Source organism: Anolis sagrei, chromosome 7 (assembly GCF_037176765.1).
Source record: "Anolis sagrei isolate rAnoSag1 chromosome 7, rAnoSag1.mat, whole genome shotgun sequence".
Classification (NCBI taxonomy): Eukaryota; Metazoa; Chordata; class Lepidosauria; order Squamata; family Dactyloidae; genus Anolis; species Anolis sagrei.
Window position 1 is genome coordinate 21,958,153 of NC_090027.1, and position 15,875 is coordinate 21,974,027.

The following is a 15,875-nucleotide window of genomic DNA, read 5'->3' on the forward strand; positions in this document are numbered from 1 at the left end:
ATCAAAGAGCATTTGGAACACCAACAATGGAATTGATCCAAGGCACACAGATCCATGACCAAGAGAAAATACTGGAAGGTTTGGTGGGCACTGACCATGAGTTTTGGAGTTGTACTTCATCTACATCCAGAGAGCACTATGGACCCAAACAATGATGGAACTGGACCAAACTTGGCATAAATCCTCAATATGCTGAAGTGTGAACACTGGTGGAGTTTGGGGAAAATAGATCTTAACATTTGGGAGTTGTAGTTGCTGAGATTTATAGCTCACCTACAATCAAAGAGCCCCTTGAATCCCACCAACAATAGAATTGGTCCAAACTTCCCACACAGAACCCCCATGACCAACAGAAAATATTGTGTTTTCTGATGGTCTTTGGCGACCCCTCTGAAATCTCTCGTGACCCTCCCAGGGGTCCTGACCACCCCAGACTGAGAAACACTGTATGAGATCGAGTCTTTTATAGGAATATTCTGCTGATGTAATTGTAAATTAATTATTGATGTCTTCTATCCTCCATCTCAGCTTCCGGGCCAGATGTTGACTCTCGTAATTGGTGTTGGCATTCGATAGACTTCCTTCCTATCATTGTAAACACTTCTCTTATCATTATCACAGTTCTTATGGTTTACTTTTTCAGTTCTCATTAGCAACTTTTAATTACAGTCCTTTATGCAGGTAGTTTCATTGCAGGCCTTAGGTCTTTTAGAATGGTGTCTCCAAAATAGTTAGCTGTGTTTCATTCAACTTCCATACATTTCCATTCATACCCACGCAGATCAAATCCACATTTATCAAATCTGCTTGTGACACATAGGAACGTGGTTCTTAAATTTGGTTTTTCACAACAGTCATGCCTGCTATGCAGGGTCCGTATCAACCAATCCTCAGTCTTTTAATCTGCTTTCTGCCTTTTCCCCCTCCATCAAGGCCAATGCATGACAAAGAAAAAGAATATATGATTGTTATTTATTTTTTATTTTTAAATTTATTGTTCTTATACCCCGCTACCATCTCCCGCAGGACTCGATGCGGCTTACAAGAGGCCAAGCCCCACAACATCACAAAACAACCACAACATAACAATGAATAACTTAAAAAGCAAAAAAACAATCCAGTAATAACACAACACATTTTAAAAACATGAGGCAGGGTCAAATGTAGACATTTAAAGTTAAAAACTGGGGAGTTCAAGGGAGATAGGAGGAGTGTTTTGGGATAGGTAAACGTGCAGACAATTCTAAATCTCTCATAAGGTGTATTAGGGACATATTGCTTAGGATTCCTTATTCTGGGAAGGCACACTGGAACATCCACGTTTTCAAGCTCCTTCTAAAGACTGCCAGTGTTGGAGCCTGCCCGATGTCCTTAGGAGGGAGTTCCAGAGTCGTGGGGCCACCACCGAGAAGGCCCTGTCCCTTGTTCCCACCAGTCACGCCTCTGAAGCAGGTGGGATTGTGAGCAGGGCCTCTCCAGATGAACGAAGTGATTGTGTGGGTTTGTATACAGAAATGCGGTCACGAAGGTAGATGGGTCCCAAACCGTTTAGGGCTTTGTAGGTAAGCATCTGCACCTTGAATTGGGCCCAGAAAATGAATGGCAGCCAATGGCGCTCCTTAAACACGGGGGTTGACCTCTCCCTGTAAGGAGCGCCAGTTAACAGCCTGGCCGCCGGCCGCTGTACCAACTGGAATTTCCGGGCCGTTTTCAAGGGCAGCCTCACGTAGAGCACATTACAGTAGTCCAATCTAGAGGTGACCAAGGCGTGGACCACCCCGGCCAGATCCGCCTTTGCGAGGTACGGTCGCAGTTGGCGCATGAGTCTTAATTGTGCAAAGGCCCTCCCAGCCACCACACACACCTGAGCTTCAAACGCCAGTGATGAGTCTAGGAGGACACCCAATTGAATTGTTATTGTTGAAGTCTGGGAAGAGGCAAGGAAACCACAATAAGTGGATGTATTTTTTACATCCTTTTGCACTACTGGTCTGAACAGAAAGGTCTTATGGCTGCTCTGGAAAGGAAAGTATTATAAAGGTGCTGTTTGACCTGACAACACTGTATTGTTGGCCTCTGCTGAGGAACAATGGGAGTTGAAGCTCAACAGCATCTACAAGGCTACAACTTTCCTGGTCCTAATATAATACTAATACTTGTATGTTTTATAGAGAGAGGAGATAAAAGTATTGTAGAAGGCTTTCACGGCCGGAATCACTGGGTTGTTGTGTGTTTTCTGGGCTGTATCGCTATGTTCCACAACTTTTGAGGATACCTACCACAGATGCAGCAAAACATCAGGAGAGAATCCTTCTGGAACATGGCCATACAGCCTGGAAAACACACAACAACCCCATAAAAATATTGCTTTTTGCAATCTCAATTTGGAAGAGCAGGAAGGTCTAGCTTTGGTTGTCAGTACAGAGTGCTCTTGCGAGGTCCAAAGGCAGCAATGAAATGTTCTTACAACAGAACAATGCTTAGCAGTATCTCCCCCCCCCCCCCCTTTTAGCATTTATCTGAGGGGAAAAGAAAGCTGTTTTGTACTGGACACAATTGCCTTTTATCAGCTGGTGCGATTTGGGTTGCTCCGCCGTAGCCAGCTCAGCTTCTGGGATGAAAGTCTATCGTTTCAGAGCAAACACTGGGCTTGTTTGTTCTCAAAACACTTGACCCTGTTTGCTAGCAATTAAAACAAAACCAGTTTATTTCTCATCTGAAGATCTGAGGGCGCAGGAAGAGGATGGCAGAACTGGGCAATTCTTATTGATCACTGGCTTATTTATTGAAATCTACATAGATGCCAGAAAAAGGCAAATTCCCTGGCCTTTACACAACAAAGATTCACTCTCTGCTCTTAAGGATAGTACGAGGGGTGTTCATTAAAGATTTACACCGACCCACTTGTATTTATCACAGGACGTTGAAACTGCACATGTGTCATGATATAAGTCTCTGTCGGTTACATGCCAATTTATTTATTTATTTATTTATCGTGTCAGGGGCAACCAGACCATTGTATTACATTTCTAACATAACAAAACAAACAGATAAAAAAAGCACAAAGAGTGCAAACTTGGTAGTTGTTTAAATGTCCTTTGACCGATATCTGGCCACTTGGAGTGCCTCTGGTGTTGCCGCAAGAAGGTCCTCCGTTGTGCATGTAGCAGGGCTCAGGTTGCATTGCAGCAGATGGTCAGTGGTTTGCTCTTTTCCGCACTCGCATGTCGTGGATTCCACTTTGTAGCTCCATTTCTGAAGGTTGGCTCTGCATCTCGTGGTGCCAGAGCGCAGCCTGTTCAGCGCTTTCCAAGTCGCCCAGTCTTCTATGTGCCAAGGGGGGGGGGGGTCTCTCATTTGGTATCAGCCATTGGTTGAGGTTCTGGGTTTGAGCCTGCCATTTTTGGACTCTTGCTTGCTGAGGTGTACATGCCAATTGATAACTCAGAACTGAGAACAGTCTTGATGTGACAGGTGCTGAAGTGGAGTGAGGTTTGAGAATGGACTCAGCGGAATACAGAGCAGTCTTCAAGTTCCTTTCTTTGAAAGGCCACACACCAAAGGAGACATTCAATTGGATGAAAGAGGTTGATGGTGATGATTCCCCATCAAATGCTGTAGTCAAGAACTGACATCGTCCATTCCAATGTGGCCGGACTTTGGTGGAAACAGCTCCAGTTACAGGGCGACCCCACTCTGCTCTTGATGAACACACCATCTAGCAAGTGGAGGTCGCCATTTTGGAAAATCACCATATAACCATTCTCACATAGCCCAAAATGTCAAAATGAGTGTGGGGTCTGTGTAAAAAATCACCTAAGACCACCTTCCCATGTATAAGGTAGCCGCTTGCTGTGTTCCCCGGCTGCTCACACCTTTCCAGAAGTCGGAACAAGCCGAATGCTCTCAATGATGTGGTCCACACTCTGGTTACATCCCTTATAGACTACTGCAACGCTCTCTATGTGGGGTTGCCTTTGAAGACTGTTCGGAAGCTTCAAATGGTCCAATGGGCGGCAGCCAGATTGCTAACAGGAGCGGCGCACAGGGAGCATACAACTCCTCTGTTGCGCCAGCTCCACTGGCTGCCAATCTGCTACCGAGCACAATTCAAAGTGCTAGCTTTAGCCTATAAAGCTCTAAACCAGTGGTTCTCAACCTGGGGTCCCCAGAGGTTTTTGGCCTACAACTCCCAGAATTCCCAGCCAGTTTACCAGCTGTTAGGATTTTTGGGAGTTGAAGGCCAAAAACATCTGGGGACCCCAGGTTGAGAACCACTGCCCTAAACAGTTCTGGCCCTGCTTACCTGTCTGAACATATCTCTCCTTATGAACCCTCTAGGAATTTAAGATCTTCTGGGGAGGCCCTGCTCTCGGCCCTGCTATCTTCACAGGCTCGATTGGTGAGAACGAGGGATAGGGCCTTCTCAGCGGTGGCCCCTCGGCTGTGGAATGCCCTCCCCAGGGACATTAGATCAGCCCCCACCCTCTTAACATTTCGCAAAAAAGGTAAAACCTGGCTATATGAGCAGTGTAGCTTTGAAACGCTGATCTCAGAACAGTTGGACAATGTGACTGGACAATGACTGATTAATGAAATGCGGAGGACTTATGGTTTTTTATTATGTTTATTGATGTTAATTGTAATGATTTTTTAAATCTATGTTAAATGTTTTAAATGTTTAAACTATTTTTGTACTGTTGTGGGCATCAAATTGTGCCGTTTTGTAAACCGTCATGAGTCGCCCTCGGGCTGAGAATGGCGGTATAGAAGCGTAGTAAATAAATAAATAACGATGTGCCATGGAAACCAGGAGGATTTTTTCAACAGACTGATCACACAGGATGAAAGCTGGGCCCATCACTCTGATCCTGAGACTAAAGTCCAGTCAATACAATGGAAGCATCCTGACTCAACACCTCCAAAGAAGGCACATGCCCAACTCTCATCAGGCAAGGTCATGCTCACCGTATTTTGGGACCAGCATGGAGTCAGATTGATGGATTTCCTAGCAAAGGGGACCAGGATCACTGAAGCATACTGTGTTTCACTGCTGCAGGAATTGCGGGAGGCCATCCAAACCAAGAGACAATGTGGCATGCTCACTGCAAGACAATGCACCAGTTCCCAACTCACCTGTTGTCCAAATGGAAGAAACATGCTCCCGTGGCTTTGACATTCTCCCACATCCCCCTTACTCACCCAACCTCACACCATCGGACTTCCACCTCTTTCCAACAAGGAAGTTATTTTTGAAGGACAAGCCGTTCTCAGGCGATGAGACACTGATTTCCGAAGTCACAACATGGCTTTTGGAGCAACCTATTGACTTCTACAAATGAGGTGTTTACAGTTGCTTAAAAAGATAGGAGAAGTGGTTGTCCCAAGGTGGCACCGATGGAGAGAAGAAGGACTCAGAACTGGGCCAGGTTTCAGTGCTTTCAGTCCACAGGAATTGGGTCAGGGGAAATCTTTAATGAATGTCCCTCATACAAAGATGCCAGTAAAAGGCAAAATCCCTGGTCTTTACACAACTAATATTTACTCACTGTTCTTAAGGGTAATATCTAACAAAGTAATTATTTCTGAACCAACCTATCATTCTTAATATACTCATATATGTTTATGCACCTTTGTGAAAATGCTGTTTTGAGGAGCCTGATGGAAGAGATGTTTCTTTCTTTCACACTTAATACAATCTGCCACTTACTGTTAGCTGTGTCATCCTTAAACATTTTTGGAAAATTTGGAAAGTACACATTCTTTATTACATTGCTGTAATATAGTGTGGTGAATTCCCTATCTGTTAGGGTAGGAAAACCTCAGAAAAGTAGACCCAGGAAGTTCAGCAGCCATTTTAGAAGGGTGCCTGGGGACATCCATCTTAGAATTTCCTGAAGGGGGTGTGCTTAGGAGCAGCTTGGAGGGAAATGAGGGGAGTTTGTGATTGGCTGGGAGAGAGTGGGTGGAGCTTAACTTGAGAAAAGGAAAAAAATGACTTTTAGGGGACGTTTTAAAATCTGACAGCTCAGATTGACTCTGGGTGTCAAAGAAGAAAGAGTTAGAGTTTGGTGTGAAGAATAGAAGAGTTAGGGAAGCCTGAAGTTGGTCAATTAGCCCGCAGAGTTAGTTAGTGAGAGGATTTACAGCTATTGGGAAAGATAGCTGATGAAGTGGAGAGACAGATCCAGGAAAGGACTGTCTGTGAGGGAGTTGAGGATTACTGGGCAGAGGGGAATCCTGTCAGTAATTTCTGAAGGGAGAGAGGAGTGTTATGTGCAACTAAGTTTTGAACTGCTTAAAGAAACCATATGCTTTTATGTCAATATTTCAAAGCAGCTAAGCTTAATGCCTGTTTTGTTCAAGTTCTCTCAAATAAACAACATTGTTATTTGTTCACAACATCTGCCTCACATGTGCCTCTGTGTGAGAAGTTTTAAAGCAGTTTACTGAAGAAATCAAAGGTTAAATAGTGGTAGCGCATATTTTGAAAAGTAATCTTTTCATTGTTACCTCAGCATAAAGCCTGAGTACAAATCCAGCACATTCTAGCCTAAAGATACCTCCAATCAAGCCAAGGCCTAAGCATTTCTTTTAAGTGTGGTGGTAGCCAGTGTTCTTTCAAAAGGTTTTTTGGCCAGAAGATCATTCCAGTTTATTACAGTTCTCGATTTTTAATTAAAGAAGCCACATTCCATTACAAGTGGTGTACAGTTTGTGGGATTTTTAGTCCCTATCCTTTATACTTGGTGGCAAGCGCAGGGATTTATCCTTAAATAGTCTTCTATCTATTATATTTGGTGGTAAGCGCTGGGATTTACAATTAAACAGTCCCCTACTTTTTACATTTTGGTTTGCAGCGGTTGGGATTTATTGCCAAATAAGTCTCTATCCATTATATATGGCATAAAAAACAAAACAAAGTTGAAAAGTGTTCAAAGCCTTGGCAGAAGATTGAAGTTTAAAACAGTCAATAGAATGGCTTTAACAATATTCCTATTGCCACCTTCTGTTGGTTAGAAGTTAATACACATTACTAAAATTGAGTATTATTAAGCATTCTGTGTTCCACGAGTTTGTCCAACTTTACAATTCAAGGTAGTAAACGGGAAAACTATGGGATCATCTGCAAATAAAGTGTGTTATTGTTCATTTCTTCAGTTGTTTCTGACTCTTTGTGACCTCCTGGAGCAGCCCAGGCCAGGGCTTCCCATGGGCCGTGAATTCCATTACTTACTTACTTAGGCGATCCCTCGTTGGACGAGTAGGATAGTCTTCCATGATCTCTATTCTTGTGGATTCATAGGTGGCTGTGGAGCCCTATTCTTGACCTGCATCTTCTCCCACAGTGAGCGCATTGGTTTCCAGGTGGAAGGCGGTCTCGGTCGGGGTTGGCTTGGCATGCCTTCCCCCTGGCACGTTTCTCTCTTTCACCCTCCATTAGTGCCTCTTCAAATTCTGCAGCACTGCTGGTCACAGCTGATCTCCAGCTGGAGCGCTCAAGGGCCACGGCTTCCCAGTTCTCAGTGTCTATGCCAAAGATTTTAACATTGGCTTTGAGCCCATATTTAAATCTCTTTTCCTGTCCACCAACATTCCGTTTTCCTTTCTTGAGTTCGGAGTAGAGCAACTGCTTTGGGAGACGGTGGTTGGGCATCCGGACAACGTGGCCAGTCCACCGGAGTTGATGGCGGAGGACCATCGCTTCAATGGTGGTGGTCTTTGCTTCTTCCAGCACGGTGACGTTTGTCCGCTTGTGTTCCCAAGAGATTTGCAGGAATTTCTGATGGAATCGTTCCAGGAGTTGCATGTGACGTCTTTAGACAGTCCACGTTTCGCAGGCATATAGCAGGGTTGGGAGGACAATAGCTTTATAGACAAGCACCTTGTGTCCCGGTCCTCAAACACTCTCTGCTTCAATGTATTGTCGAAGGCTTTCATGGCTGGAATCACTAGGTTCTTGTGGGTTTTTCGGGTTATAGGGCCATGTTCCAGAGGCATTTCTCCTGACGTTTCGCCTGCATCTATGGCACGCATCCTCTGAGGATGCTTCATTTGGAAAAATGCTGCACTTGCAGAGCTCAGGTGGTGTTGTATTTCAGTGTCGATGTTGACTTTGGTGGAGAGGTGGCTGCCAAGGTAGCGGAAATGGTCAACATTTTCTAATGTTACACCATTAATCTGTATCTCTGGCATTGGAGAGGGGTTTGCTGGTGTCTGCTGGAACAGCACTTTGGTTTTTTCGATGTTCAATTAGAGGCCGAGCTTCTCGTATGCTTCTGCGAAGGTGTTTAGAGTGGCTTGTAGATCTTCTTCTGAATGCGCACAGACAACATTGTCATCAGCATACTAGAGTTCTATAACATATTGTTGTAACCTTGGTTTTAGCTTTTAGTCTGCTGAGGTTAAACAGCTTGCCATCTGTCCAATAGTTAATTTCCACTCCGTGGATTCCATACCATTGAGCCATGGCAGTGCCTGCACTGGAATTTTATATCCTTAGGGATATAAAAGTTAGAGGGAAGTTTGCAGACTTTCTTTCGGGCAGCGCAGAGGCCACCCTCAGAGGGGTCCTGACTGTCTCCAGGGCGCCCTTGAGTGGGTCATAAGGCAAGGTTCAAGCTTGGTGGAGAAGGAAAGCGGCGAACTAACCTAGTGGCTGCAGCGGCAGGAAGATAGGCGCCCTCTTCCGCCAATCGGGGCGCAAGTATGGTGACGTGATACCAATGGAAGGCGGCGCTGAGCCGTGGGTGGGCGTGGCCTAGGCGGATGGGTGGGACGGGGCGGGGAGGATGCGCGCGCAGCGGGCTTCATGAGGGCCTTTTTGGCGTGAAGGAAGGGGCCAAGAAGAGCTGGCCGAAGCAGACCGAGAGCCCTGGAGCGCCTTCGGGAACGGATGGGAGGGCCCGGCGCCGTCTCCAGGTAAGCCAGACAGGGAAGCAGCTAAAGCGGTATCGAACTGGGTTAATTCCACAGTGTGGATGCACTTTTGGTTGCAAAGATAGGCAGCACAGAAGACTCAAGGCCAAGCCAAGACTCCAAATCCCAAGATCCCATAGCATTCAGCCATCTCACTTAAAGTGGTATCAATCTGGGTTAATTCCACAGTGTAGATGCACTTTTGGTTGCAAGGATAGGCAGCACAGAAGACTCAAGGCCAAGCAAAGACTCCAAATCCCAAGATCTCATAGCATTTAGCCATCTCAGTTAAAGTGGTATCAATCTGGGTTAATTCTACAGTGTAGATGCACCTTTGGTTGCAAGGATAGGAACCATAGAAGACTCAAGATCCCATAGTTCCTATCTTTGCACCTTTGGTTGCAAAGATAGGCACCACAAAAGACTCAAGGCCAAGCCAAGACTCCAAATCCCAAAATCCCATAGCATTCAGCCATTTCAGTTAAAGTGGGATTAATCTGGATTAATTCCACAGTGTAGATGCACCTTTGGTTGCAAGGATAGGCACCACAGAAGACTCAAGGCCAAGATCCTATAGCATTCAGCCATTTCAGTTAAAGTGGTATTAATCTGGATTAATTCCACAGTGTAGATGCACCTATGGTTGCAAGGATAGGCAGCACAGAAGACTCAAAGCCAAGCAAAGAGTCCAGATCCCAAGATCCCATAGCATTCAGCCATCTCACTAAAAGTGGTATCAATCTGGGTTAATTCCACAGTGTAGATGCACTTTTGGTTGCAAGGATAGGCAGCACAGAAGACTCAAGGCCAAGCAAAGACTCCAAATCCCAAGATCTCATAGCATTTAGCCATCTCAGTTAAAGTGGTATCAATCTGGGTTAATTCCACATTGTAGATGCACTTTTGGTTTCAAAGATAGGCACCACAGAAGACTCAAGGCCAAGCAAATCCCAAGATCCCATAGCAAAGGCCCAGACTTTTACAGAACCAAGGCCCCTTCCACACTGCCATATAACATCCACGTTATTTTCTTTGAGCTGGATTATCTGGCAGTGTAGACTCATATAATCCAGTTCAAAGAAGAATATCTCGATTATCTGTTTGATAATCTGCGTTACGGTATATGGCGATGTAGATCCAGCCAAAGAGAGGCCAAGATATCAAGTTTCCTACAGTACTGTCCTTGCAGCCTAAAACTACAACAGCCTTGAGCCATTGTTGGAATTGTGCTGGAAACCAGTGTTGTTTTTTAAGCTGGGAGGAAAGTTCTGTTCAACTCTGGTCCCTTCTACACTGCCATATAATCCAGGTTATCAAAGCAGATAATACAAATTATCTGTTTTGAATTTGATTATATGGCAGTGTAGACTCATATAATTCAATTCAAAGCAAATAATATTGATTTTCTGCTTTGATAATCCGTATTATTTGGCTGTGTACAAGGGACCTTAGTTCAAATGTTTGAGGATGGGGTTTCTCTTCGGCCCCTTCTACACTGCCATATAACCCAGGTTATATCATCAGATAATCCACATTATCTGCTTTGAACTGGATTATATGAGAGTCCTTTTACACAGCCATATAACCCAGAATATCAAGGCAGATAATCCACAATATCTGAACTAGGTTGTCTGAGTCCACACTGCCATATAATCCAGTTCAGTGTGGATTTTATACAGCTGTGTGGAAGAGGCCTGAATCCACACTACCATATAATCCAATTCAGTGTGGGTTTTATACAGCTGTGTGGAAGAGGCCTGAGTCCACACTGCCATATAATCTATTGCGGATTTTATACAGTTGTGTGGAAGAGGCCTGAATCCACACTGCCATATAATCCAGTTCAGTGTGGATTTTATACAGCTGTGTGGAAGAGGCCTGAGTCCACACTGCCATATAATCCAGTTCAGTGTGGATTTTATACAGCTGTGTGGAAGAGGCCTGAGTCTACACTGCCATATAATTCAGTTCGAAACATTTTATACGGCGGTGTAGAAGGGATCTCATTGCAACATGTTACCCTTTGACATTGGGTCCACCACTTTGGAAACACCCTGTGTATTTTTCCACTGCTGTATTTCTTCAAATGCAAGACACCATCGGTTGTAAGATGCACCCACATTCCAGGAGCACCACCAAAATATACACTTGTGATTCTAAGACATGCTCCATTTTTAGAAATTATTACATAGGGGGAAGTGTGTCTTAGAACAGAAGAAATTCAGCAGTATCGACTCTACTTCTTGGTTTGAGGAATGTGTCACAAAACTCTAAGAAGTGTGAAAAATGATAGATTCTTATGTACTTGTTTTCTGAAATACTGGTCCAATTCTTCCAAAATCAGTCTATAAACCGGAACACGGTAATCAAACCGATGGCGTCTTGCATTTGAAGAAATACAGCAGTGGAAAAATACACAGGGTGTTTCGAAGTGATGGACCCAATGTCAAAGCAGCGTATTTCATGACGGTAACATGTTGCAATGACACAAAAAGCTATGAATTGTTTTATGAGGTTCACTAACTGTTTTGAGCCAGAAACAAATCTGAAAAAGGACTCTGCAAATTGAGAAGGCCCCATAAAGCCTTATGTTAGGGGTCGCCATCTTGTGAAGGACTGAGACTCGGGGCTGTTTGTGTGCTGGGAGAGGCATCTAGCGGCAATAGTTTACAATTTTTATAATTTAACATTATAATAATTTTAATCTCTCTGCCCCACATTTTCAACAGGTAAGAGTTTCATTTACGGGCAGTTTGTGGTTGCAGAGATAGAGCACTCTCAAATTGGTTTAGCTGTATTGTTGAGAAGTGTTGATATGAAACTTGGCCATATACAATGGCAGTTTCAAAGAGGGAGAGTTCTTATTAGCAAAGCAGTAAAACTATTAGTTTATGATGCAAGTAGGGTTAGGTTCAAAACTAGTCTCCGTCAACTCGTTGATATCAATGGGAAGTTAATAGTGACTAAACACTGAGTATGAGGGAGCCCCTGGCGGTGCAGTTGATTAAACTGCTGAGCTGCTGAACTTGCTGACCAAAAGTTCGGTGGTTCGAATCTGGGGAATGGGGTGAGCTCCCACTGTTAGGCTCAGCTTCTGCCAGCCTATCAGTTTGAAAACATGCAAATGTGAGTAGACCAATAGGTAACCTTGGCAGGAAGGTTACAGCGCTCCATGCAGTCATGCTGGCCACATGACCTAGGAGGTGTCTACGGACAACGCTGGCTCTTCGGCTTAGAAATGGAGATGAGCACCGCCCCCCCAAAGTCAGACATGACTAGACTTAACATCAAGGGGAAACCTTTACCTTATGACTATTCTCAGGGTCTATCTTGGAATTGGTATGAAGAGAAGCTGAGCTGACATGGAATTTCTTTCTCTTCCAGAGTCACAATCTATTCTTTTACATTAGAGTGGCATCAAATCAAGCTGTTTGCAGCATATTTGGGTTAAAGCCGGGCCTTTTAAATTGGGTCGCTCTTTTTGAAACACCCTTTACTACAAAAATGATAGGAAAAGCTGGTTGCAAGCATTCAGATTATTTAAATGTGTAAATTGTGGAAAGTTGCACATGTATGCTGAGATGGGTCAATGTGCCGTTGGGGGGAAAGGTGCTGAAGAAAACCAATACTGACATATTGGTCTGTTGTTAGTTATAGATAACTTTTTAACACCCCACCAGAAAATGCTGTCAATTCTAGCTAACAACCATTAATTTTTGGAAACTGTGAAATCTATCCTACATTGTGTCCTGAACGCAGGTTACCTCTGGTGCGTATACACACATCTATTCGGCCCTCCTAAAGGCTTACATCTATTTTGCCCTCCCAACTCAAACCCAGTTTCCAGCATCTCATGACAGTGAAGGTGAACGGGTAGTGTTGGTCTGACAGCTGCAGCCAGTGCCATTGGGCCTCTTCCTCGTCTCCTGTTGTTCAGTGTGGAGCTGACGAGTTATTAATAAGCTCAGACCAGAAGCAAAGACTTATTAAATATTTGACTGTTACTTGATCCATCTCTGGAGAGTTTGAAGGAGCTCCAGGTTGGGCAGAACTCTCTTCTTGCCTGCAAAAGGAGGCATGGACCATATCTGTTTTCTAATTAGAAGTGCAGGAGTGATTTGTGCAGGATTCTGCATTTGAGTCGCCACCTTATTAAGGTATGGGTTGAAAGACTGAAAGCAGGTCATCTTGCAAGTGCAGATCATCTGTCGGGGTTTATTCTTCTACTAGCTTGGGTACCCTGCGTTGCCTAGGTTATTTGAAAAAGTCATTTTTTCAAATAATTTAGCATGAAATTGTACACAATGCATAATTGTAATAATTATTTATTTACGGTCAATGACCAGCACCAAGAAATGTACAAACGTCAGAATAAGAAGATATCTATTTAGGCATTAAGAAACAATGTCAAAAACAAAGTTAGAACCCAGTATTGCATATGATAGTTAAAATGGTATTAAACATTTGTGTGCTAAAATGACAACGGTAAAAACTGGAATAAATATCAAAGCCTTCTAAGAGTGTGACAGCATCTTGTGATGACAAAATATTGCTACTGCACGAAAGCTAGCAGCTTTAGCAGTAACTTTGGGGTGTTGATCAGCCAAAAGATAATCAGCGTAAAACCTTACAGATCTCCCTGGTAAACTTTCTAAAATCTATATAAATAAAAATGGAATGTTCATTTGTGGGATTAACAGAACTCAAAAACCACTGGACAAATTGACACCAAATTTGGACACAAGACACCTAACAACCCAATGTATGTCCTTCACTCAAAAATTGAGTTTGTCATTTGGGAGTTGAAGTTGCTGGGATTTATAGTTCACCTACAATCAAAGAGCATTCTGAACCCCACCAACGATGGAATTGAACCAAACTTGGCACACAGTTCTCCCATGACCAACAGAAAATACTGGGTTTGGTAGGCAGTGTCCTTTGGTTTTGGAGTTGTAGTTCACATACATCCAGAGATCACTGTGGACTCAAACAATGATGGATCTGGACCAAACTCTACATGAATACTCATTATGCCCAAATGTCAACACTGGTGGAGTTTGGGGAAAATAGAATCTTGACATTTGGGAGTTGTAGTTGCTGGGATTTGTAGTTCACCTACAATCACAGAGCATTCTGAACCCCACCAACGATAGAATTGGGCCAAACTTCCCACACAGAACCCTCATGTGGGCCACAGCAACACGTGGCAGGGGATGGCTAGTAGGATTTATAAAATGTTTACGAAGGTGTCGGTAAAAAGAGCAGTACAACAAAAATGCATAATGTTCGGGACTCACCTATCTTCATGATTGCATCTTTCCCTACAAACCAATATGCACTCTAAGATCATCTGGTGAGGCTCTTCTCTTGCTTCTGTCACTGTTTCAAGCACGGTTGGTGGGGGTGAGGGAAAGGGCCTCTGTGTTGGCCCATCAGTTCTGGAACTCCCTCCCTAGGGAGATCAGACAGGCCCCCACTTTGCTAGGATTTCTGTAAGGAATTAAAAACTTGGTTGTTCCGCTGTGCCTTTGGCTGGGCAGTTCACTAAAGAATTTTTCCAACCCTACCTAGCTTCCGCATTTTGATTGGTCCCTTCCTTGCACATTTGATATATTAATGGTTAAGGGCACTATCCTTCAAGCCAAGCCCTATGTCTCTCACACTTTTCCTTGGCTCTATGTAGGAATTATTGCACATAGAAATTATGAGCCCAAGCCCGGCATTTGATGCACAGCCTTCATATGGTAATTATGAAGTTGTTTGATTATGATGTTTTTATTTATTTTTTAATTAATTTTTGTTTGTTGTTTGTATTTTCTGTGCTTGTTTTTAATCTATATTTCTGGGATTTTTCCTTTGTAAGATCGAGTCCTTTCAGGGAGATGAAGGCGGCATATAAAAATAAAGTTATTATTATATTATTATAAGGTTTTGGATTAACAACCTTATAATAACATAATATGCCAGATTAACCTCCAGAAACCATCAGTATTTAAAGTTTGTCATGTTGGGCAATTTTGCTCTAGAGGCATAATCTGTGGGGTTCAGTGTGCTCTCTGGCTGTAGGGTAAGCTACAACTTCCACAATGATGGTGAAGCAGTCCCCTCAAACCCTTCCAGTAGTCATGGAGGTTTTGTGTGCCAAGTTCGGTGGAGGTCACCGTTTCTCTGGTTGTGGGTGAACTACAACTCTCAGAAAGGAAAGTCAGTTCCCCCAAACCCCTCCAGGAATCAAATTTTGGCATATCAGGTATGTGTTTAGGTTCACAGTGCTCTCTGGATGTAAGTTAACTACATCTCCCCCAAATCAAGGTGAATTTTACCCAAAGACCTCTAGTATTTTTTCTGGTTATGGGAACTCTGTGTGCGAAGTGTGGTCCAGTTCCGCCTTTGGTGGAGTTCAGAGTGTTCGTTGATTTCAGGTGAACTATAAATCCCAGTACCTACAACTCCAAAATATCCTGGCCAATTCCCCTCAAAACCCACCAGTATTCAAATTTGGGCATAGTGGATATGCATGCCAGATTTGGTCCAGATCCATCATTGTTTGGGTTCACATTGCGTTCTGGGTGTAGGTAAACTACAACTCCCCCAAATCAAGGTGAATTTTCCCCAAAGACCTCATTATTATTACATTTATTGTTACTGTGCATTATTTTGTATTATTTCTTATGTTGATTGTATTTGCCTGTCTTTGTATGTAAACTGCCCCAAGTGCCTTTCGGGAGTGAGGGTGGTTTAGAAATAAAGTTTCAGCAGCTTCCTCCTCCTCCTCCTCCTCCACCTCCTCCTCCTCCTCCTCCTCCTCCTCCTCCTCCTCCTCTCTATTCATTATTATTATTTTTACATTTATTATTTTACTCTATTATTACTGTTATTACATTTCAATTATTTTCTTTGTTATTATTATTGCATGTATTATTTTACTCTATTATTACTGTTATTATTACATTTCC

General features: G+C 43.4%; 1 protein-coding gene across 1 annotated transcript in view; it reads left to right on the forward strand.

Moving 5' to 3' along the window:
• The first annotated feature begins 8,782 nt into the window (after nt 1-8,782).
• The window catches only part of STARD7 (StAR related lipid transfer domain containing 7), a 35,118-nt gene continuing 28,025 nt past the window's right edge, over nt 8,783-15,875 (forward strand). The window contains exon 1 of the mRNA XM_060786951.2: nt 8,783-8,922. The gene's annotated coding sequence lies outside the window, so the exon portion shown is untranslated. The remainder of the gene's footprint in view (nt 8,923-15,875) is intronic.